We start from the raw sequence: 24,166 nt of genomic DNA on the forward strand, positions 1-24,166 counted from the left end.
CAGCTTGCCACGTATTTAAAAAAGTGTTTTCAAACCTACTTATTCTTAACATATAGAAGCTATAATGTGAACGATTCGCACGTACGCGGTCGTGAAACAGTTGACAAACAGATAAAAATCCGATGATCCCAAGTCCCAATTTTTTAATTTTGATTATTTAGCAGTCCTTTTTCCCGGATAAAAAATGATTAAAAAGTTTTCCACGTGTCTGAATACCCTATATATTAAATTTCAAATCTGTAGATCAAAATATCGTTGCGGATATAAGTTAATGGTTCTCGCACACAGTCTCACTTTTATAGATATACTAGCATGGGTGCCCGGCGTTGCCCGGGTGTTTGGAGTGTGTGTTGAGCAAATAAAAAAAAAAGCGGTAGTAGGAAGGCAGGCTCGAACCCGCACCACGAAGGAGGAAAAGAACGGAAAAAACGTAACGTCTTTGCTGTTACGATCACCGCCAAACAGGAAGTGACGTAGGTTTAAATTAAAGCGGGACAATCGAAAAAAGGGAATGACATTCGAAAATATCGGTGAAAAAAGCGACCCCTCCCTGTACAAAAGTGCCCAGTTTAGGGTGAATAAATTAATGTATTTAGCCAATTCTTCGGTATTTGTCGTCTGAAGGGTCGATCTTCAAAACGATACTGACGTTGTGAAAATCCGTTTCCTCTGTCGAAGGTTTTAGGCAGACATGCAAACACATACATATATTTATATATTGGTAGCTCAAATTTTCGACCCAAACCGATTAAAAAGCTTGCCCTATCTCTGAATACACATTATTTAAAATTTCAAATTGTTAGACCAGAAATTGTTTGAATAATTTTCGTTTTCTGGTGGTTTGTGTATGTTCTCTCTTAGCTGTCGCTACTTTTTTCTTACAATTATTTCTAGCTTTTATAAACTTTTGTCTGTTTGTACTGAAGTTTCGACTACACGTTGTGTTCAATTAGGTTTCTATTTGTTTTTTTTACCTATGGTCCGTATTTCAGTAGGGAGGGGTCTTTTGTTGATTCTTTTGAACTTTATATTTTAATTTTATTTAATATATCTTAGCAGGAAATAAAGATGGGAGAATAAATTTACGCACATTATGCAACAACTTTATAATAATGGTTTAAATCAATCAGGTTGACATAAGTAGCATGCTAGCAAAGCCATTTGCTCTGTTTGTGAGAGAATTATTTAGGAAATGAGAAGTCGGGGGTTGATTGTCATAATCAGGGACAGTGTTTCAAGCGAATTCCCCAAATTGTAACAGCGCCTGGCTAACAAAGGATAAGTATTCCTGCTCCTTAGATGACATAGGCATGTCATCAACACTTGGACGGTTAACGACTTGATCCAGTAGCCCCCCTCCGGTGTTTCGGCACAATGTCACCGAATAGAAAGCATAAGTTTACACCAAAGACTTCACTCTCCCAGATGATGGCAATACCCACAGATCAATCACACAAGAAGGGGTAGCCATGCACCGGGATATAAAACCAAGTTTATTGGCGCCCTCGCTTGGTTAGAGAAATAATATGTATCATACTTAAATAAAGGCAGCATTTTGGAGTTTCCTGTAATCATGGGTAACTGGGTTTTAATTATAGATATTAAATACATCAAGAGAAAAACAAGGATAGTTATCTTTTAAAGGACTTTAAATAAAGAAAAGATTTAAAAACTACAAAAGGAATACAATTAAAATGTTTTGAATTTAAGTCAAGATGTAATAAAAATTTCATTTAAAACTTTAACTAAAGCCATTATTTTTTAGATATTTTTAATAATATCAACAATAGATTCTCTACAGTGCAATGTAGACTACAATATATTGTGGGCTAAATCACTGCGATGTGAAGCTTCCTTCCGATACACTGCGGATGAGAAGAGTCCTTGCTAGAGTAGGAAATCAATTGATTAAATTAACAAATAGGCAATTTCGTCGATTTCTATGACAATAAACGTATGGGAGAGTGGAACATTTGTTGATTATCATTCGATCCCGGACAACGTCAGGTCCCTATGCTCGTAAGTAATAAATGTAATATTTCTACATTGAAAAGCGTCGTAGAATTGAAAACGTAAGAAGTTAATTGTATATTAAAAGCTTTATTTAGGGTCCGAAAAGAGTCTCCAATATGATACGCCTCGCAAAGCTCAAACCTCTGTCTCATCGCCGCATTGCTTCCTATGCCACATTTATTACATATCACACACACACACACACACACACACACACACACACACACACACACACACACACACACACACACACACATTTCATCTTTATGCTTATGTTTTCTGCCACAATATTAATGACATGTTGTCCATTGCATATGCGTTGTCCAGTCTGTAATTTGCTTCCTACTTTCTTTCTTGCAGTTTGTTTTCATCTTTCCTTACTTCTTGTACTTCACACTTGAGGTCATGTCGTTGTTTTGTTTATTTAAAAGAATTTATTCAATTCTCATTGTTTATGTAAAGCCTGTGCTATCATTTCACTGTTCTTATTTATGCAAATAAGTTGTTCAAGAATACAATCTTATCTGTAATCTTTGAATTAGATTCTAGACTCTTCTTTGAGTCTCATAGCTTATTCAGAAGTTGTTTTCTTATTTTTCTCTCATATTCGATTGACCAAACAGCATTGTTGTTTGTTTTCCTTTGGTTTGAAGTAGTAATTTAATGTATTGCTTTATTTCTATTCTGTCTTATTCTATGTAAACATTTAACTATGGACCTTATCTCTTTTTCACTGTATCTGTTTGAACAGATTATTTCGTCGTCATTGCCGTTTGCGAGTCTTTGTAATTAAAGTTTATGTCAAAATTTTTTCAGCCACGTTCCCGTATCTGATCCATGTTGGTCCTGTCTAAGTATGTGTTGCACAATTTTAAGCGTAAAAATATATCTGAACTAATCATTGTAATTGTTTCACGGACTTTTCATTAATAAAAATTAATAGTTACTAGCAGGACCTGTGGAATTTCCATGGAATGAAAGAATATTTTTAACAAACAAATATGTTTTGATAAAGCTGATGTTTTTCCGGATAGCGCAAAAAATTTGTTTTTTTTAAAAAAACAAATCAAAAACATTAACACACAGCAAATATGAGTTTCGTAATATTTGGATTCATCGGACTACTGTTCTCACCTTGAGTGTGATTTTCACAACGTTTCGGTCGATGTAACTTCCGACCTTCTTCAGGTGTATCTTGTCGAACTCGGGAATGTTTCTGTCGAACTGGGGAATTTGAACGGAATTTCGAATGGAACCCTTTATTTACTTCACGGAGGTAGCGTGCTCTTGTTCCGTCAGCCATGACTGGATAAATTCTTAAGTAATTCGCAATTGTATTTTTCGGTTGCCCACACTGAGAATTGAACCTTCAACCTTCAAGAGAATATCACTTTTACAATTGATTTTTCCAAATACTCTAACCACTGCACCGCGGGTCCTTGTGGAGGGCACATCGACCGAAATGTTGTCAAAAGTACACCCAAGAAGAGAACAGTAGTCTGATCAATTCAAATAATACGAATAACCAATCCTCATCTCAAAAAATCAGAAACGTCAAATATGATTTCATTGAAATTTCTATGAGAATAGTGTCTATTGTCTTTTAATATAGGACTGACACAGACGAGATAAATTAATAAATTCTCAGAAAGTAATATTGTGCTACGTAGTTCAATTTAAATAATAAAATCACATTGTAAGAGATCATCTTTAATTTACTCCTTCAGCCCAGCACAGTTTTTGCAGAAAATGTTTTTCTTTTTTTTTTTTTGCCTTGTAGCTTTCGAATGTTTCATTTTCTACGTAACGTTTCGCGGATTTCTTTCTTCAGTAGAAGAACATTACGAGTTTCTTTTTCATAGCAGTACAACAATGATCATATGACATTCAGGAAGGAGGATACATTAAATGGAGATCACTCTCATATTCTTCTGTAGGCTTCCCAGATTAGCATTTTAATTTTAATTTTGCGAATTTGGCCTTTTTCAAAAATTGTATTTGGCCTTTTTCAAAAATTGTATTTGGCCTTTTTAAAAAATTGTATTTGGCCTTTTTCAAAAATTGTATTTGGCCTTTTCCAAAAATTGTATTTGGCCTTTTTCAAAAATTGTATTTGGCCTTTTTCAAAAATTGTATTTGGCCGTTTTCAAAAATTGTATTTGGCCTTTTCCAAAAATTGTATTTGGCCTTTTTCAAAAATTGTATTTGGCCTTTTTCAAAAATTGTATTTGGCCTTTTTCAAAAATTGTATTTGGCCTTTTTCAAAAATTGTATTTGGGCTTTTTTAAAGCGTAACGTATGGACTAACTAAAGTAGCAACCAGCAAAATATTATATAGATTAAACAATACTGAGGTATTTATGAATGTATCCAATGATGATTACAGAAATAATACAGAAATATCTTTATCTCATCCTCATTGCGAAGCATTTGACAAGCTTTATAAATAGTAACTGTGAACTTATCAAGTAAGAATAAAGCATATCGATTTATATTGATAAAAACCGAACAACCGACTTCTGTTTTGTAAGGAGCTGTGTTTTAAGGCAATGTCAATACCGTTTAGTAGAAAAACACTGTGAAATATACGAGACAAAGTAAACAGAATAAATGACACCACTGAAAGATTCCAATAATTCTCAATTAATTGTTTGTCTACCGACATTATATGTCGAACCAGAATGGTATCGTGGTGTTATTTTCTTTAAATTTTCGAGGTAAATCTTATTTTTATAAAGAATTACAACTACTCGGTTGATGTGTTGAGGCCAGGAGTTGGATTTCAAGAATTTGCGCATGTCAGTGCATACGTATGTCGCATAACCCGGTATCACAAGAGAAAGTAACCTACTTTCCCCATCTCTTTTTCTCCAAACCAAGAAAAAAAAACAACAAAAAAACAACAAAAAACAAAGAAAATAAACAAACAAACAAACAAAAAAAAAACAAACAAACAAAAAACAAAAAAAACAAACAAAAAAAAACAAACAAACAAACATGCTCGATTTGTGCGTCTGTTTTTTCTTACTCTTGCTATCAATCAATTCATCATGTTTTGCTAATTTTTTATAATTATTTCTAAGGAGAGTAGAAAATTAATCTTGGGTTTACTTTCGGCAATCGCGTAATTTTCGCTTCTCTTATTTTCTCTTTAATTTTTTTTTTTACAAAAGAGTCACCACTTATCAAGTCCCAGAGGCCACTCGCAGATAAGGATTAATGAGTGTACGGTAGGCAATGGGACAATAACGTAGTAATCGTTAGTAGTGGAAATTTGGTAACTTGGATTAAGGGGACGGTTCATCAAGAATGTATTTACGTTGGACTTGAAGACCACCATATTGTAGTTAACTGAAAATCAAATAAACGGAACAGAGTTCTACAGTGTGCAGTTCTGAGAAAGATTTGTTCATTGGATCTACGTTTGGTTTAGGCACATTTGTAAAGTCATTTTAGTTTAGAAGAGAAGAAGAAATGTTGTTCCAAACAAAATGACAGTATCAATCCAGAAAAGCTTTGAATTGTAAAAGCTTCCAGACGAAGACGAAGAATAGAGTTTCCGGTAGATAGCCAATCCGAAGAAGTATTGAGCAGTGTTCATTAATCGTGTGAAAACGAAAAATTGCGCAAGAATTCTTCAAAGATTCAGTATATTTATGGATTGATTCCGGTTTCTGATTCGTTGCTAGCAGAGCGCAGCTTCATTTGATTCTACTTTACTCTATCTATTAATAGAACCTTCCAAAATTCTGTAACCATACCTCATTTAATATACCAAAAATATTGCAACATCACATTCCACGAGCGATGTTTTTGATAAAGAGGCAAGAATTGCTGTTTATGGGTAAGAACTTATTCCATCTAACACTTATTGTTAGAAAGTTTTTCACCTTGAAGTACTATTTGTTTAGCTCCTTGCATCAAGTGGCTCCATACCTTGTCTGTAGCGATTCCCATAAAAAGTAATCTATGGCATTTCCATGTGTTTTTAAATGTATAAAACTGAAAGTAAATCCTATTCACAATGTTACATAGTTCGGGTGTCGTCATCGAGTTTATCTCCTAATTGAATCCCTAATATTGCGTTCTTTCCTGCAAGCGATAAAGAAGTCAACTAAGAAAGTAAATCTTTGTATACATGCAGTGTTTGTGCTAGGTTTCTTTTTTATTGCTTCTTCTTGTCATCGTTTCATATGTGACCGTAATCGTATTGTCTATTTAATTAGACGATTAAACTACTCATGCTTAAAAGAAACAAGGCGAATTTGCAGATTTCTTCGCGGTTTTATTGAAGAGAATCTACTTATGGAGAGAGACTAATGACTAATGCTTAACTTTTGAAATTTACTGTCTATCTAACAAAATGATTGACACGCATAAGGACAGGAATCAGCAACATTCAGCTATCATTTCTACATCATTTACATGCCTGTCTACTTGACTTCCATGGAGAAGATTGACTCACACCTTTTGTTCCCTCTCGGCCGAAAACCTGACTACATGATATCACCCCATCGTTCGACTACTCGCTGCTATTTTGAATGAAACAATTTTTTGATTAATTTTTTTTTTGTGTGTGTGTGTGTGGGGGTATGTTCCAGATTGTCACCTACTTCTGTTCTTTTCTGGGGGTTGCTCAATATCCTTAGTATAGCAGCTTCGTCCAAACCGAACTTAATGTCCACACGAGTAACGCCAGATATCCATACTAGTCTATAAAGGTGACCTGTCTGTGTGTTTGAGTGTGTTCGGTTCGAAACTGGTACCATCTGAAAGGGCAATACCTCCGATACATAATATGTGATAATTAGAAAAGAAAAAAGATTCATTCGGTAACGGTCAACTGGACCCTATCTAGGAAAAGAGGTTTGTTTTTTGCGTCTTTTATTTTTCGCAAATCACGCACGTGCATTAAACTAAAAAGATGCTTAAAAAGCTTATTTTGCAACGTTATATCGCAATAAGCACTCTTGCCCGTGTGGACAAAAGCGTTTACCCGTGAATATCTTTTCTTCCTACACGTTTCACGTTCGAGCCTCAACAGCTTGGCTCATTTTTTTCAGTCCTGGTATTTTGATTGAAAAACGAATTACTTTTGATTGATTGATCGATTTTTTAATATCTTTTATTGGGGGAGTATTTTTTTCCAGCGATTGTTCAACGTCATCAAAAAGTAAACAGTATCTGAAGAATATCTTCTTTTTTAGTATCCCTTTGTCAAGTACTTCTTTTTTTTTTCAACGATTACGTGTTTCTCTCCGTTTTTAAGTAGGATTACCGTATCTCACGATGGAGTTGACATAAAAAAAATGCTCACTATATTTGGTATAGCAGGTGTGTCCAAATGGAACTTCATGTGAACCCGGGCAACGCCGGGTATCCCTGATAGTTTATTATAAAAATCTCAGTTGTCTATGTGTTTGTGTGTCCGCTAAAATCTTTTGTCATCCGCATTAAATCGGTCTCTCGGACACGTAATATCAAAAGATTAGAAAAAATCGTTAATTCTTTCATGTAGAACTGTCGTTTTATTAGAAGGGGTTTAAGTAAAAATCTTGGGTTCGACCTTGTTTGTTAATCGCGCATGCGTGGACTGCCAGTTCGTTGTTTTATTTTAAGAAGCTAAATTTGAAAGCTGATGACACTTGTGTCATTGTGGTCCGATCGATAACGTGTTCGCTTATGGACTTGCAAGTTCGCATACACCACGCAGCATTTTTTTCATAACATTTTCTCTCTCATATTTTCTTCAAAATTCTCTTCTTTACACGCGCCCACCACGCGGCATTTTTTCTTTTAATAATACAATAAAATAAGATACCCAAGTGCCGTCTTTTATTTAAATCTATTTTACGACCGGGCAACACCGGGTTACCCCCCTAGTAATTAATAAGAAGTCATCTATTATGCTTCTTAAATTATGAATTTAACTGATCAATTCAACAATAAAATCTTAAAAGATGAATGATTTATTTGTAATGATGTCCTTTAGGATGCAAATCTAAAAGGAAGGGAAGGAAAGACAGATAAACCATATAGAGAGAGGCTTCAATTACTTTTAAAGAGGACAAGTTTTGATCTCTCAGAAATTCCTCTGAGAGCAGGTAAAGTTATGTACGCTTACTTTATTGATCTCAAGTTCTAATGAGTTTCCAAATCCTTTAAACAATTCTATGGCCCCTTGTCTACAAAGATTCCAGTTTACAACATAACGCCAGATGTATTTGCACAAATATATTTTAGTTAATATACAAATTACTAACTGTTGGAGACGCCCTTCCTCTATTGACGTCACTTCCGGTATCGAGTACTGGAGCTTGCAGTCTGTGATTGGCACGCGGCCAAGCAGGTCGTGTGCACACGCACCACCGTTGAAGAATGGTATTCTCAACCTATCTTTGTCTGTAATATATGTGAATACATGTGTTTTCTTAAAAGTCCTGTGTTCTTTTCGTTTATTACCATTTAACCCCATAACAATGACTAACATTAAACAAGATTAAATCATCAGTAAAAAATAAATTATGTTCTGTTTTCTTATTCAAATTGTTTGTCTCATTTTACTCTAACTGGGTATATGACATCCTACCGGATACCAGACATTCACTTGGTATCTTACACATTCTAACTGAGATATGTTATAAGATTCTAATCGTTCCTTTAAGTACAATTGCTTGTGTCTTTTGTCCGTAGTTCAGGTAGTTTTTTGAAGTTCTTTTTTATGAGACCGGTTACTCTTGTAATTTCTGGAATGATGGACATCTTCCTAAGATTCCAGTTTTATTTTCTGACGTAATAAGACCTTGGTATTTCTTTATCCTTTCCTTCTCAGCTCTGTTAAACCGAGTATTATCAGGGACAATAACTTCTACTAAAATTCTATTCACTTCCCATCCCATATGTCAGGCTTAATATCTCCGTTTTCAAGGTACATAACTGTAGGAATGTTTGTTTGTTTTTTAGGCCTCTTGATTCCTTGGGGAACATAGAGTCGCAACGACACTCCTCCAACAGACTCAGTTCTAGCTTGTCCTCTTCATTTCGGTCCGTATAATTCTGGCAGTCTTGGTCTCAGCCTCAATGCTTCTTTTCCATGTCTGCCTCGGGCGACATATTTTACGCTTGCCTTGCGGGTTCCATTCAAGAGTCTGCCTGGTGATGTTGGATACAGGCTTCCGCAAGGTGTGGCGTGGAGAGTGACCAAGACAAACACCCACAAACTCCAGACATTCACCAACAGATGTCTAAGAAATATCCTAAATATCAGATGGCCAGAGATCTCCAATGAACAACTGTCGGACAACACCAACCAAACCTCAATGAAGATAAAAATAAAAAAAACTCGTAGGAATAGCATAGTCATAATGGATGGCGTATGGCTTATTTTAAACTGTTATTTCTGGTATATTTCCCAGGTCTTGCTTCTACATTCGATATTCAACTTTTTTATACATGGTTCATTATCGATGTTCACACACTCCATTGTGTCGAATCGTACAGTAACCCTAACCCTAAACCCACAGTTGGATATTAGGTCACCCACACTGTTGTAGAGGCTGCACTTGTTGTCATTGTTAAAACAACTCATCTGTTTAAAACATTATGTGTATGTTTGTGTGTTTTGAAGCATTGAAGATATTTTCAAATCATATTCCAAATAATCAGTACACGTAACTGTCATTTTTGTTTTGTTCATATAAAATCTTTTGTATGCTTTTTAATTGTTTTTCTGTATAATAATCAATGGTTCTGGTTCTTGCAAAAACATTTTTAAACATATAGTGCGTCTGGCCTGCTTTCCGGCTGACTAAATCATGTCCATATGTAAGTCTAATGTAAACAAATTATTGTTGAGCTGTCCTCTTAAATAATCAAATTATATGCAATTTTCACCACCAACGATTACTACGCTGGTGTACTCATGAGGATGCCCACTATTTAACCCTTATTCTGGAGTGGCCTTCGGGCCTTGATAAGTGGTGACTTTCTCATAATAAAAAGCATCCCCGTGAAAGAGCTGTAAATGACTTGGATAGAATTGAGTGAACACTTTATTTAGAATATGGTTTTAAATCAATTAAATCATAAATGTTCTATCTAACCATAATTTTGTAATTTAGTAACGGATCTTGATTTGTTGAAAGATGGTCCAGTAAGGATATTTACACATACGTGTGGCATCATATGGTAGCCAGGTATTAGCAGCTGGATGTAAGGTGGTTTACACTTTCTATTTTTGTGTTGTAGAACCTAAGCTTGTCATTGTTGTATTCTTAAAAGCATTAGTATTCAAGCTTTAATCTTGCCCAGCAGTTATAATCCTCTCCTCATCATCGATTCCATTTTAGACACTTGATCTCTGAATGATCCATATAATGATCCATAGAATGATCTCTGAATGATCCATAGAATGATCCATAGAATAATCCACGATGATTCGAATATTCCATCAAAGTTCTCCTTTACCTTTTAAACAATGAGCAAAGAATTTCAGATCATAATTTCTTCCACCGTGACGTAACCTCATGCACCGACTTGGTCATTTGCATACACGTCACGCTGCTGTTACTTTTACATAGCGTCAGCAGCTTTGTTACAATATGAACACCTTTCAGGTTATTTACGAACTACCGTACTCCCGAATCCTGTAATTTGAGAAAAAGTTTGAATGTTCAAGTAATTTATATCTTCAAATATTTATTCATAGTGTTTGGTTTGGTTATTTTGTAAAAAAAATGTTTTTTTTTGTGTTGTGCAGAACATAATTAAGTTTTTCAAAAGGAAATGAAAAGAAGCAACAAAAATAATAACATCAATGCATTTTAAGTCAGGAATCCAGTACCTTCTGACAGCCTGAATGAACGAGAAGATGAGAAAATAAAAATAAAACTCATGAAGATGTAGCAAGAAGATTAAATCATCATTTTATGCCGAAACAAAGCCAGCAGCATCTTAGATATTATAATCTAATAAGAAAGAAAAAGAATTGACAGCATTCGCAGAGCTTCTTTAATTTCGACGCGTTATCTTTCGAATCCCTATTTATTAATTTCTTCTCTTTTTAATACAACCAATTCATTTATACGCCAATCAATTTAATATCTCAAGAACTGTTAAAAACGCATTTGGTATATTAAAAAATCTTGCCATTCCAAGTTTTTCATTGAATGTTCGAAGATGTTTAATGTGAGCATCATTGGTTACACGACACACATCAAGCCGATAGTCAAATTCTTCCTAAACACGTCCCAGCATTGTGTTGTCAATGGTTGTAACAGCTGCTGTTATTTGAGCCTTCAGCTCATCCACGTTTCTTGGTATTACAGGGACATGGATTAGTCCTATCACAAATTCCTACAAAAAAAAAAAAAAAAAAATCGCAGGGTATGAGACTTAGAAATCTGCAAAATGTACGTTGAACAAGTGTTCATCATTCAATTTTTCAAATTCAAGCACACAAAACCCCTTTTCTGGTTGAGTGAACATTATTACCAGATCTGAAAAAAAAAAAAAAAATGAAAAATTCAGTAGGCTTACAAAAAACATTTAACTTTAAAATCTTACTACCATTCATAGTTAAGCAGGTATGAGGACTGGAAATGTGCCAAGACTTTTGGAACGCCATGTATTTACTCAATAGAAAGGGACAAGAATTTGAGTTCATGGACAATGAAATTTACAACTGGATCCGTTCTTATTATAATTACTGTTCAATATTTGCTTAAAGGCGAAATGCTTCCCATCACCATCGCTTTAACGTAGCTGTGGAATAGTTCAGAGTTTTGGGTTGGACTGTTTTCTTTAAGATGCTCTACACTTTTGACCTAAGGTTCCAAGATCCAGTTACCTTGCGTTGCCACGGAGAGGCACTCGATAACGAGGAGGCTATGTCCTGCCTATGAGAAATTACACGCTCGACTTCCTTTTCATGCCGGGCTAGCCAGCGGTTGTAATTAAAAGGAAGAAGACATGCCAGTAAGCACTTACTGCAGTAATCATTGCTATTCACGCTAAATAGATCATACACTCTGCTCACCTGAACGCATGCGCAGTTAAAATACAATTTGAGACCTAAGTTTATTTTATAAATGTGTAATTTGAAAGTTTGTAAGTCCAACCGGAAATAACCGAAAAACGTCGTAGTAAGTAAAATTACGCAAAAAACATCAATGAATGACCACAAGTGAGTACGAACGAATGTCGTTTTTTTAAAAGTAAATTGATTCTCCATGAGAACTCATCAACAAGTATTTGTTTACATTAGACTTGACGACGACTATGTTTTGCTATTTTCCTGGACAGACGCGATGTTGTAGGACATAAACCTTATTCATGAGACTTCTATTTTTTGTATCTTTTAAAGTTAATTAATTATCCATGAGGACGGCTCAATAAGTATTTGTTTACATTAGAATTGGAGACGACATTGTCTTGCTATTTTGCTGCACATATGTGGTGTTGTAGAACATGAATTTTATTCATGAAACTTCCGTTTGTTTTTGGTGCAGAAAAAAAGGAAAGTTTTTAGATGTGTTTGATATAAGAAGAAAGGAAGAAAGAGAGAGTGATATCTGTATATATATATATATATATATATATGATATGTATATATATGGTATGTATATATATCTGGTGTAAGAATAAAAAACAGCAAAACTATATATGTATATATATATATATGTATATATATATATATATATATATGGTTTAAAAATAAAAACTGAAAAACTAGTGTTTCTAAAAGTATTCTAAAAATACTTATAAGTCATTTTATTAAAAAATGTTATTTCCAAATAGGAAATAAAATATTCATCCAAACGATAAGTATCCCAATGGGATTGGATCCTGCACCATTTTGGGCAAATCTGTATTTACATAGACTCGAGTATATACAAATAAAAAAATGATATATCTAAAACATATAATTTTCATGGGTGTAGGAGATTTACATGCATACACGATAATGATGAATTCGAAAAAAAGTAAACATCTCATATATCCTAAGGAGTTAGAATTGAATTGTGAACATAGAGGACACCAAGCTACATTTCTGGATTTAGATATAAAAATTGAGGATGGGATTTGTTTTTTATAAAATATTTGATAAAATAAACTCTTTCCTCTTTCAAATAGTTCGTATGCCGCCCTGCTTTTATGTTTTATGCAACCATTATGCCAGTGTTTTTTGAGAACAGCTATATATATATATATATATATATATATATATATATATATATATATATATATATATATATATGAGTATGTGTGTGTATAAATAAATATTTTTAACTTTTATATATTTTAATTTTAAATAAATAAGAATGTAAATATATAAAGTAATAATCATATTAGGGGTGATAAGTAGTCAAATAGATTAATCCTAATCTTATAAATATAACACTGGTGAATTTAAAAATTGACCCATTTTGAATTTGAAAACAGACGGATGTCACTGGTAAGGAAGACATTTTTATAACATGAATAGGTTAGCCAAATTAATTAAGAGTAGGAAACTTGATCTAATATTTGTAACATTTTTTGTTCTTAAGATTAAGAGAGGTGGTATTTGATTAACACTACTGGAAAGCCTTGATTTCATATACTGTCTTGTTTTTAAATCCCCTAAACAGTGTTTCATGATAATCAACTGATGATGCCTTAAAATTAATATTAGGACTATAGTGAATTCGAGAAAGCAAGTTCATGCCTTGATTGTAGGTGATTAAATGACTTACTGACTAAATAGTTTTCCAACGAATGATAAAAATATAAAAATTAAATAAGTTTTTTTTATATAGTTTTAAAGGTTAAAAAACTTCCAAGACTATATATACATATACACAAGGGTAGTTGGTTGACAAAATAAAGAAGTTTATTGATAAGGACCGTCGTGTGTCTATAGAGACAATAAGAGCGCAATTTGATGTTAACGTGAGAACTGTACATGCAGTTATTCGCGAGGAACAGAAGATGCGGAAGATTTGCACGAAGTTTGTCCCAAGGGTGCAGTTCACAAATCCATTCTTCTCACAGACTCTTCGACCAAGATGGGCATCAAGGTAGTTCCTTAACCCCCTTATAGTCAAGACCTTGCTCCATGTGGCTTTTGATTATTCTCTAACCCCAAGGAAACTTTAGAGGCTGTCATTATGTGTCAATTAAGTAGATGAAAGATGCTGTGACGAGGATCATTGACACGCTCACACAAGAGGACTTCCATGTGGCCTTCCAGAAATTTTGTAAAGTGCATTGCAGTCGAAGGAGATTACTTCGAGGGGAACTAGAGTTATATATGTTTATTATCTGTAAAGTACTCATACGAAAAAAGTCTGGAAACTTATTGAAAGTGCCTCGTAGTTAGTGAAATTCAGTCAAAATACAATTGTGAAAGTAGCTGCGACTTCTAACCAGTCAAAGAGAACTTCCATGAGCAAAGTCTAAAATAAGTTCACTGCGAACTTTCAACAAGTATTACCAATCCCCCCTGGTGTAGTCTCACTTTTCATTAAAAAAAAAACAAACAAACTTATATACACTTATCCTCGAGTGACCTTTTCGCCTAGATAAGGGGTGAACTAGAACTTCTATGAACAAACAATGTCTAAAATAAGTGCCTGTCAGAAGATGGGGATCGAAGTTATCCGGGTCATTCACCCCAATCACTATAAACTTCAAAACCAATCGGATTAGTTTGAAACATTTTTTATCGAATGCAAAAAGGAACAAAGTAAAATAATTTCTTGTCATTGATTTGGTGATTTTACGGATCAAAATAAACGAATAAAAATGAAACAAGAAAAAGTTTTAAAAAATATATCGGTTCAAAAGTTTTACGCAAGAAAAACATGAATAATTGTGCAATCAATAAAATACAAAGGAGAATTAACATTTTACATTGAAAATTCCAATAATAATAATAATAATAATAATAATGATAATAATAATAATAATAATAATAATAATAATAATAATAATAATAATGATAATAATAATAATAATAATAATAATAATAATAAAATCTTTAGATATGTCTTTGGAGACGCAAGATATTAAATAGCAGGCCACCCAGCGTTGCTCGGTCGTAAAATACGCATAAATATTATATTTTAATACAAAAGCTTAGAACATGTGCATGCGAGTATCATATTTTTTTTCTTAACCTTTTTCACTTTTTGTAAGTAAAAAAATACTCGAGCTGAGATCGAAATCAAAACAAAAACTGAGTCAAGTACGATAACCATTAGACTAGCGAGACACAGTCTAAAATGCGTTTTGAAACTACTTATTCTTAACGTATATAATCTGTAATATGAACTATTAACGCATGCGCATTCGTGATACAGTTAACAAACATAAATCTAATGATCACCACGTACCAATTTTTTCATTTTGATGACTCCTTAGCAGCCCTTTTCCGGATGAAAACGGATTAAAAAGTTTTCCACATGTCTGAATACCCTATATATCAAATATGAAGTCTGTAGATAAAAATTTCGTTGAGTATATAGGTTGAGAAATGTCTGTACACACGCATTCTCACGATTATAGATATATAGATAGTAAACAAAAAACGTAGCACAGAGGGACAAATAAAACCTTTTTTTTTTAAATAACAACAAACAGAGTTTATTTCAATGGCAAAAAGTTGAACGGTGTCCAAGTAAGGACGAGGTCAGTATTCTTTAAGCTGTCGAAGATCGGCCAGAAGTTATCTGCAGACGAAGACGTTGGAAAACGTTCAATGAACGCTAGGTTACGTTTCGGAATTTTTTAGATGAAGATTGATTATTCGTAATTTGATTCTTCGGACTACTGTTCTCATCTTTTATGACGTTTAATCAATCTTTTTCCAATGTATTTTGTCGAACTCGGAAATCTTTATGATGAGCTCGGGAACTTGCACGAAATTTCAAACGGAACCATTTATTGAATCTACGAGTTTAGCTCTTGTTTCGCGGATCATGACTGAGTAAAAGTTTTTAGTAAACACAATTGTGTATGGGGATTGAATCTTACAAAGTGCTTTAACGATTAAGTTTTTGCAGACAATTCTAATGTGGGCTTTTGAAGCCTTAAAGCTTATACATTTAGTAGGTATTTATTTGCTTCCCCACGTAAGCAAAATGTGACACAAGGTCGGTTTTTATGTGAGGTGAAGGGGGAGGGAGGGGAAGGGGATGGTACATATAGGGTTGCCCCTACATGTACTAATAACCAATTGCCACAAGGGCAATGGTCATAAAGTGCAACATCTGCCGGAACAGATGGTATTTATTTGCTCCCCCACTGAGCAAATTAGGCACAAGGCCGTTTTTAATGTGAGGTAAAAACCAGCTCCCCTAAAAGTAGGCAAAAAGGGGGCACTCTGGTTACCAAAAATAATAATTGTCCCAGTATAGAGGGTTTCCCCTCCATTGACTGGTACAAATTATCTTAAGTGCAGTATCTGCCGGAACAGATACTACACTTTGCTCCTAGCAAAAGTGCCAGCTTATACATTTAGTAAACACCACTGAAGATTAGAATAATTCAGAAAAACATATAAGGATATCTCACACCTTTATATGATAGTTATCAAAGCATTTTAATTTCAATTTTAAGTCAGCTTATAATTAGACAAGGAATTTCTCTTCATCGATGACCACAAATTTATTTTTTATATTCTAATTTCCTCTTTTCTAGATAATTACCTCTGCGTTCACAATTTAGAGACCTAAGATCTTTGAAACCGATTACACTTTATCAGATTTTTTATTCGTATCGCTGGCTGAAGCTAATAAGATGTTCAAAATGCCATTCTTCACTCTCAAAGTTTGGTTTAGATTGTTTTCCAACATCGACATTGTGTGTTTATCCTGCGAGTAAGTATAAGGTTAATGAGTCGACACAGGTTATTACTATTTTCTCGCATTTTAAAAAGAGTTAAGTTTTACAAAACTTTCACAATATTTGATAATTTTATTTAAAATATAACATTGGCACTTGTGCACTTTAACTTTCCACTGACAATTATTTGTTTTAATGTTCAGAAGAGTTCGACACTAGGTAACTCACATTAAATTAACAAACTAACACAACGGAAGGCATTAATTATCGGAACATTTATTGAATTAAATTATTTCTAACTTATCGTTTAAAAAGTATAATTGCAAAATTATAGAAACCAACTGTTAGATTTTATGTGGAAATAATTTCTTTTCTTCAAAAATTTATTGTTTAAGAAAAATAAATATTTTATTTTTTTAATGTTCAATATTTTAACATTAAAAAAAATACCCACAAATTTAATTTATTTGGAAATATCATTAAAATAGTATTCGTTTTACATATATTAAATTAAAAATAACGGTTCATGTTTAAAACCAGTAATAAAAATTAATTAAATTATAGTTTCGCTGAAAATCGTTGAAATTCCGGATTATCTTCCATTTGCACGTGTAGAATTCTTCGGAAACTGAAACAAATAATTTACTTGGCAATCTTAAATGCCATCATTTAACATATATTTATACTGGTTCGAACGATAAAATTATTACCCTAGAAAAGTCAAGATGATTCCATTTCAGTTTGATGAAAACCGGTTTTCTTTTTTTTTTTGTTGCAAACCATCTACTAGTTGGCCAGTTGTGTACAAATCCCAAGAGCGATAGGAGCCATCTATCATGTCTGAAAGTGACACAATGTTCAACGGGCGAGATTGAAGATGCGCTGCTATACTACCCGTGCTCTCTACCGATCCAAGTCATAAAAACAAGACCATTGCCAGCATCCTCAAAATGCAAATCCAACCGTTCAACGCTTGAGAGCACAGCTCAATGAAGTTTACGGCCACGATTATGGTCGTTAGTGTGGTTTCAATTGAGGGCCATATCATGCCATCTTGAAAGTCAACACCAAAGTGTACCTGGATGTGTTGAAAAGTATGATGGTCCCCTGGTGCAATCAGGTGGCCGTTGGCAGATCCTGGGTGTGGCCGCAGGACTCGACGCGGCCCACAAGTCCTAAGAGACCCAGTCTTGCCTTAAGAAAGAGTACTATGGCTTTGTACAATTGTCACACTGCCTCCCAATCCGACCTGAACCCTCTGGACTACTTCGTTTGGTCATACGTCGAGAACATCATCAACATGACCTTCCACAACACAAAATCTAGCCATCCGCCTAATATCTATATGTCGAGTATTCACCGAGCTCGCGCCGGCGTGTGGAAAAGACATGCTCCCCTATTCCGAAAAACTTGCCTCACCCGAAAGCCGTAAGGTAAAGTCTTGGAGGATGGACGTACTAGGGCTACTCAGAACATTTGCCTCAGTCTGACAGCTAAAACATCACGTACATTACCCAGTTTCTGCGGAACTGATTGACGCCCCGATTTGTGTACTATGCGAGACGTCTAGAGTGGTACCTTTCGGTATATTTATACTGTTCGGAAACATATATTTCGTATTAGTGAATCCCTACACTACTCCCTCCTAAACCTTTCTTCCTCGTCAGAAAACCGTTAATACCTTTTCTATTTCGGGTCGATAGTATGTCGGTGAATTCTCCCTTTCTGCCCGACCGTCTTTATTCTAGTGTTGGTTGGGGTGGGTCGAGACCCAACAGCTCGAAAACGCCGTAAATCAGCTCTTCCTTTATGGAAAATATGTCGTTTCAGTTACGTTTTTAACTGGTTTTAGTGGCGTTTATAAGTACTTTCGGACCTTGTATGACATAAACTATACCGCCTTTATAAGTTGATTTGGGGTTTGCGTTTCTTTATTTATATGATCCATTAGTTTCCGAATGACGCCTCATTCTGTTGCGCAATTTCAGTTTATTTTGTATTTCTACATTTCTACAAAGAAATGGACATGTTAGAAGCTGGTATAGTTGAACCAAATTCATATTTGACAATTCTACTTGCGACTGAAGACGATATTTTTCTGCGTTTTCCTTAACGCTTTGACCTCTTACTGTTTCTGTTTGGAAATAACTTTCTTTTAGTTCTTTTAGCGTAACGCGTTAATTTTCTGCCAAATTTTTAATTATTCTCTGTTTAGTAATTGTATTCTGTTTAATAATTGTTTTCTGTTTAATAATTGTTTTCTGTTTAATAATTGTTTTCTCTGTTTAATAATTGTTTTCTGTTTAATAATTGTTTTCTGTTTAGTAACTATTCTCTGTTTAATAATTGTATTCTGCTTAATAATTGGTTTCTGTTTAAGAATTGTTTTCTGTTTAATAATTGTTTTCTCTGTTTAATAATTGTATTCTGTTTAATAATTGTTTTCTGTTTAATAACATACCTGCGTTATTTCTTGACATCGTATCACTTTATATGCTTTATTCGTTTCAATTTCATCCTTGATTAGCTGTATACACTGCATTCGGTAAATTTTTCATTGTTAAATACTTTTGTATAATAGGTTACTTTTTCTTGAACTTCCTTCAAATAATATATATTCTAGTAAAATAAATCTTAAAGGTTAATAATGTTCAACAACTTTTTTTTAAAATACGAACACTTTTAATTCTTTCATGGTACCATTCAATCTTATTAGTAAAAATCATTCGCTAATAAAAGTGTAATTAATTGCTAATTACGGGGTAAACCGAATTTTGTGTTTTCGGCAAAGTCGTTTTTTAGCTTCTTTTACCTATTGAAAGGTAGGACCCAGTGTGCGACTGTAATTACATTGTTTTATGAAATATTTTATTATTACTTACGTCGAATTTTATCTTACCTTTCTTGTATTTTTAATTCTATTTTTTGCACTTATTTTACTTTTGAAGCTTTATGAGCACGCTTGAGGCAATTTTGAGAAGCTTTACTCTGAGAGAGACTAGATTTATTCCGATGTAATTGTACACATGGGTAACGGGAGTAATTTCTTGTTTTTGTGTGGTTCTATTGCTTTGAAAATATGAATAACCATTTTTTCTCACTTTTCCAGGGAGTAATTTTTTGATTTATATTGAATTTGTTGTTAGCTAAAGTAAAATATAAATTAAAATATTACTCCTCTGAAAAAGAGGATCTTTTTCAGGAGAGTAATTTTTAAATTTATATTTTACTTTACTGATATATTCTATGTTTTTAGAATCGCTTCTCACACTTACAATCATTTGAAAATCATTTGCAAGTTTTCGTAGAGTGAGATTAGGTTCGCTTTGGAGTTTTGCTAGAACTGTTGGTCACATTTCGATATTCTACGCCGACACTAGTCCCTGAGCGAAAATGAAGCACGTAAAACTGTTGGATAGTCACACTAATACAACAAGTATTGTGATTAGGAAATAACTTGCTTGTATAGTTATCAGGTACGTCCCAAAATTGAATATTGCTGCCATCTCTGAAGCGATGTGCCCATTATACAATAGACTTCACAATTTCATCGGAATTATATTTTTCTTGCTTACATTCCAATTAACAGAATAGAGAAAGACTAGCATTATCTTTTAAGATAATGCTAGTCTTTCTCTGTTCTATTTGTATTGCCATTTACAGCAAGGATCCGTGTTTTCACAACCACTGCAAACGAAATTTTTATTATGTGCACTTAAAATGAAATGGAACACACTTCCATGAACAGAGTCTTTGTTAAAGACTTTCTCATCGATGGAACATGAAACCACGTAGCTGCTTCCCAGCTGATTACACATCAGTAACTCTCAAATAACAAATAAAAACATCGAACAGTTTGCTCCAGTTATCAAACTCTATTCATCCAACATCCTATCCATCGTTCCCAATCATCTCATCGTATACAACTGACAATTCTATAAAACCTTATCCTAGAGTGTTCTTTGGCTCTCGTAAACGTGACTCTTAACCATATTAGAAAAATGCGAGCATGAAAACTAATATGGTTAAGATTTAAACATGGAAAAGTAAAAGGACTAGTTATTAAAACTGGAAAAGAATAAGACAAGATATTCTAGTAAAAAATATAATGAATTTATAACTTAAAATATTGCAGCATAAAAATTTAAAAATTCAATTTAACATTATATATAAATTTTAATACAGCAATATGTTAAGCTATTAATTTATTATTTCTTTTACTAGAATATCTTGTTTTATTCTTTTCCAGCTTTAACAAGTAATCCTTGTACTTTTCTAAGCTTAATCTTAACCATATCAGTTTCATGCTCGCATTTTCTAGGTAATCTATGATTTTTCCAGGCTTTGGTTTGAAAAAATATTTTCTTTTTTGTGTTCAATATTATACGCATTGTCAACAATCCATAAAAAATTATCCCTAACTTCTTAAATGGACTAAATAAAAAAATAAAATAAAATACGTAATTAAGTAAATAAATAAAAAGAAAGAAACAAAAAGAGAGAAACAGAATTAACAGGCGACGTCCTAGGCGAAATAATATCAACCCTAGCACAGCAAAGAGCATCACTGAGTTAGATATATATTGGTTTTTGGTTCACGTTAAGATATGGAAGATAAGATTCTCTCTCTATATATCTTTCTCTTTCTCTCTCTCTCTCTCTCTCTCTCTCTCTATATATATATATATATATATATATATATATATATATATATATATATATATATATATATATGTATATATACGCATGTGAGAAAAGATAGGGAGATAATAATAGAGATAATAGTTACATTAGAACTTTATTACATTATCGTGTGAAAAACGGAAATGAGGGTGATTAGAATAAGTGAAAAGGAATGAAGGGAGGAAAACCTATTTAGGCCATGGCATTTCAAAGCTAACTGCTTCTCACCAGGAGAGAAAATAAATCAGCATTATTCAAGAGTAATTACAAGAAAGACAACGACGATTAAATATACATTTATTGTTAGAAATGGGAAAGTTCAGAGGGAAAGGTAATGAAGAGAGAGAGAGAGAGAGAGAGAGAGAGAGAGAGAGAGAGAGAGAAAGAAAGAGAGATATTGGGAGTGACAATAATGTGTTATTCATAAGATTAGCCGGATCGCTAGTCGGAGGTTTTTTGAGTTCGTACAATTATGCGTGTTTTCACAATCAGACGTAAACATAACTAAATAACAAGATCCTGAACAGAAGTGTGCGTTCTATCCCAACTATCATCAATGGACCTGAGGTCATCTCGTCAGCATCAGACAAGGCCAAACAATTTGCCAATAACTTTACAGCTAATTCTACCCTATGCGACGAAGGCCATCAAGCCTCCGTATTTCCTCCTATAACGGACAATACGCTCTGCAGCATACAAACATCTGTGCGTGAGGTAGCCAAGCTAATCAAGAACCTTGATTCCAGTAAAGCAACTGGCCCTGACAGCATTCCAACTATAGTGCTGAAAAAGCTTCAACCAGAACTTGCCCCCATACTTACAAAACTGTTTAAGCGTTGCCTTAAAGGGAAGTGCTTCACAACACCCTGGAAAACCTCATCAGTATGTCCTGTATTTAAGAATTAACGTGATAAGTCGTCGCCCTCTCAGTACGGACCAACAAGTCTCCTGTATGTCATGAGTAAGTAGCTGGAGTCCATTTTGAATAGAGAAGTAGTCAACCACCTCAGCAGAAATAACCTTTTTAGTGACCTGCAATATAGTTTCCGTTCTGCTAGATCTACAGCAGATGTGCTAAGGGTTATATCTCATAGGATTAGTGAATCTTTAGACAAAGGCTTTCTCTCTAGTGCAATTGCTCTTGACATATCAAAGGCCTTCGATAAGGTATGGCATAAGGGCCTACTTCACAAGATTTTCAGCTACGGTATAACTGAAAATGTTTTCTCAATCATTAAATCATTTCTCTCTGATACGTTCATAAGAGTAGTGGTTGATTGGCAGAAATCAGAGGCCCACAGTATTAATGCTGGAGTCCCCCAGGGGTCCATCCTGGGCTCAACTCTCTTCCTGATCTACATCAATGATCTCCCAAAACACATACTCAAATCATTCGTTCACATCTATGCTGATGAGACGACAATCTATGGCAAAACATCAAAGGTCGTAAATGACAAAGTTCTCTCTGATTCTCTCTCCTCTGTTCTTGAGCGCGTGGTACAATGGGGGAAGAGGTGGCTGGTCACTTTTAATGCAGCTAAAACCAAGCTCCTATCTTTATTTCATCAACGCTCTAATCCCAATCTGGCATCAATTGAAATGAATAGCTCTCGTCTAGGGGAAGCTCTATGTTTTGATAAGCTTCTGGGCTTGACCTTTACTCCTGACCTGAAATGGAACACGTACATCAAGTCAGTTTCCAAGGTCGCTGGAAAAATGGTAGGATCCTTCTACCGCTCCAGAAGATATCTCACCCCTGATGTAATTCTCTATCTATATAAAAGCCAAGTACGTCCAAGGATGGAGTACTGCTGCCACATCTGGACAGGAGCTGATAAAAGCAGCTTATCCTGCCTTGACAAAGTACAAAATAAGCTTCGTGGCTTAGTGGGTGCTGTCCTTTTTTTCTTCCTTGCTACTTCTCTCCCACAGGAGAGACGTTGCGAGCCTGTCTTTTACCCACTTTTTATCTGTGCCAAAACTAAAACGTAGATTCCATGAACAAAGCTTCTTTCTTAGAACTGCACACCTGTGGAACTCTGTTCCGTTTGCCTGTTTCCCATCTGACTACAACCTGGATGTCTTCAAGTTCAACATAAGCGAATTCCTGATGAACCGCCCCATTCAGTAAGACACTTTATCAAATCTCCAATACTAACGTACTGTACACGCAATAACCCTTATCCCCGAGTGGCTTCTAGGCCTTGATAAGTGGTGACTACCTTGTAAAAAAAAGTAAATAACAAGTAACAGGAATGATTAGAAAGACAATGTTTATTCTCCGGTGAGAATACTGACAGCAACGAGGAGTCACATAATGGCGGTGGTGTCTATGAAAAATGGCATATATATGTGTCTGCTTTCTCTGCTGCGGTCGCTTTTTTTCTCGTTGTCTGGTTATATCTCAGTTTTTAGGACGGATGACGTCAGAAATCCCTCACGCGATTTTTGTTTATTGTCTGAAATATCAGGAGGGCCGATTAATTAACTCTCAGACTATGAGAATATCACATAACATAATACGTCGAAAGAACCCATTGAAAAATGTTAATCTCATACAAATGTCTTTCTATGTGAGAATAGCGAGAAAGATAGATTTCGTTAAAGACTGTGGGCATTTTCAGATTATCTGTTACAATTTTTT

The sequence above is a fragment of the Euprymna scolopes genome, chromosome 9, assembly GCF_053919585.1.
Source record: "Euprymna scolopes isolate OS-2025 chromosome 9, ASM5391958v1, whole genome shotgun sequence".
In the NCBI taxonomy this organism is placed as follows: Eukaryota; Metazoa; Mollusca; class Cephalopoda; order Sepiida; family Sepiolidae; genus Euprymna; species Euprymna scolopes.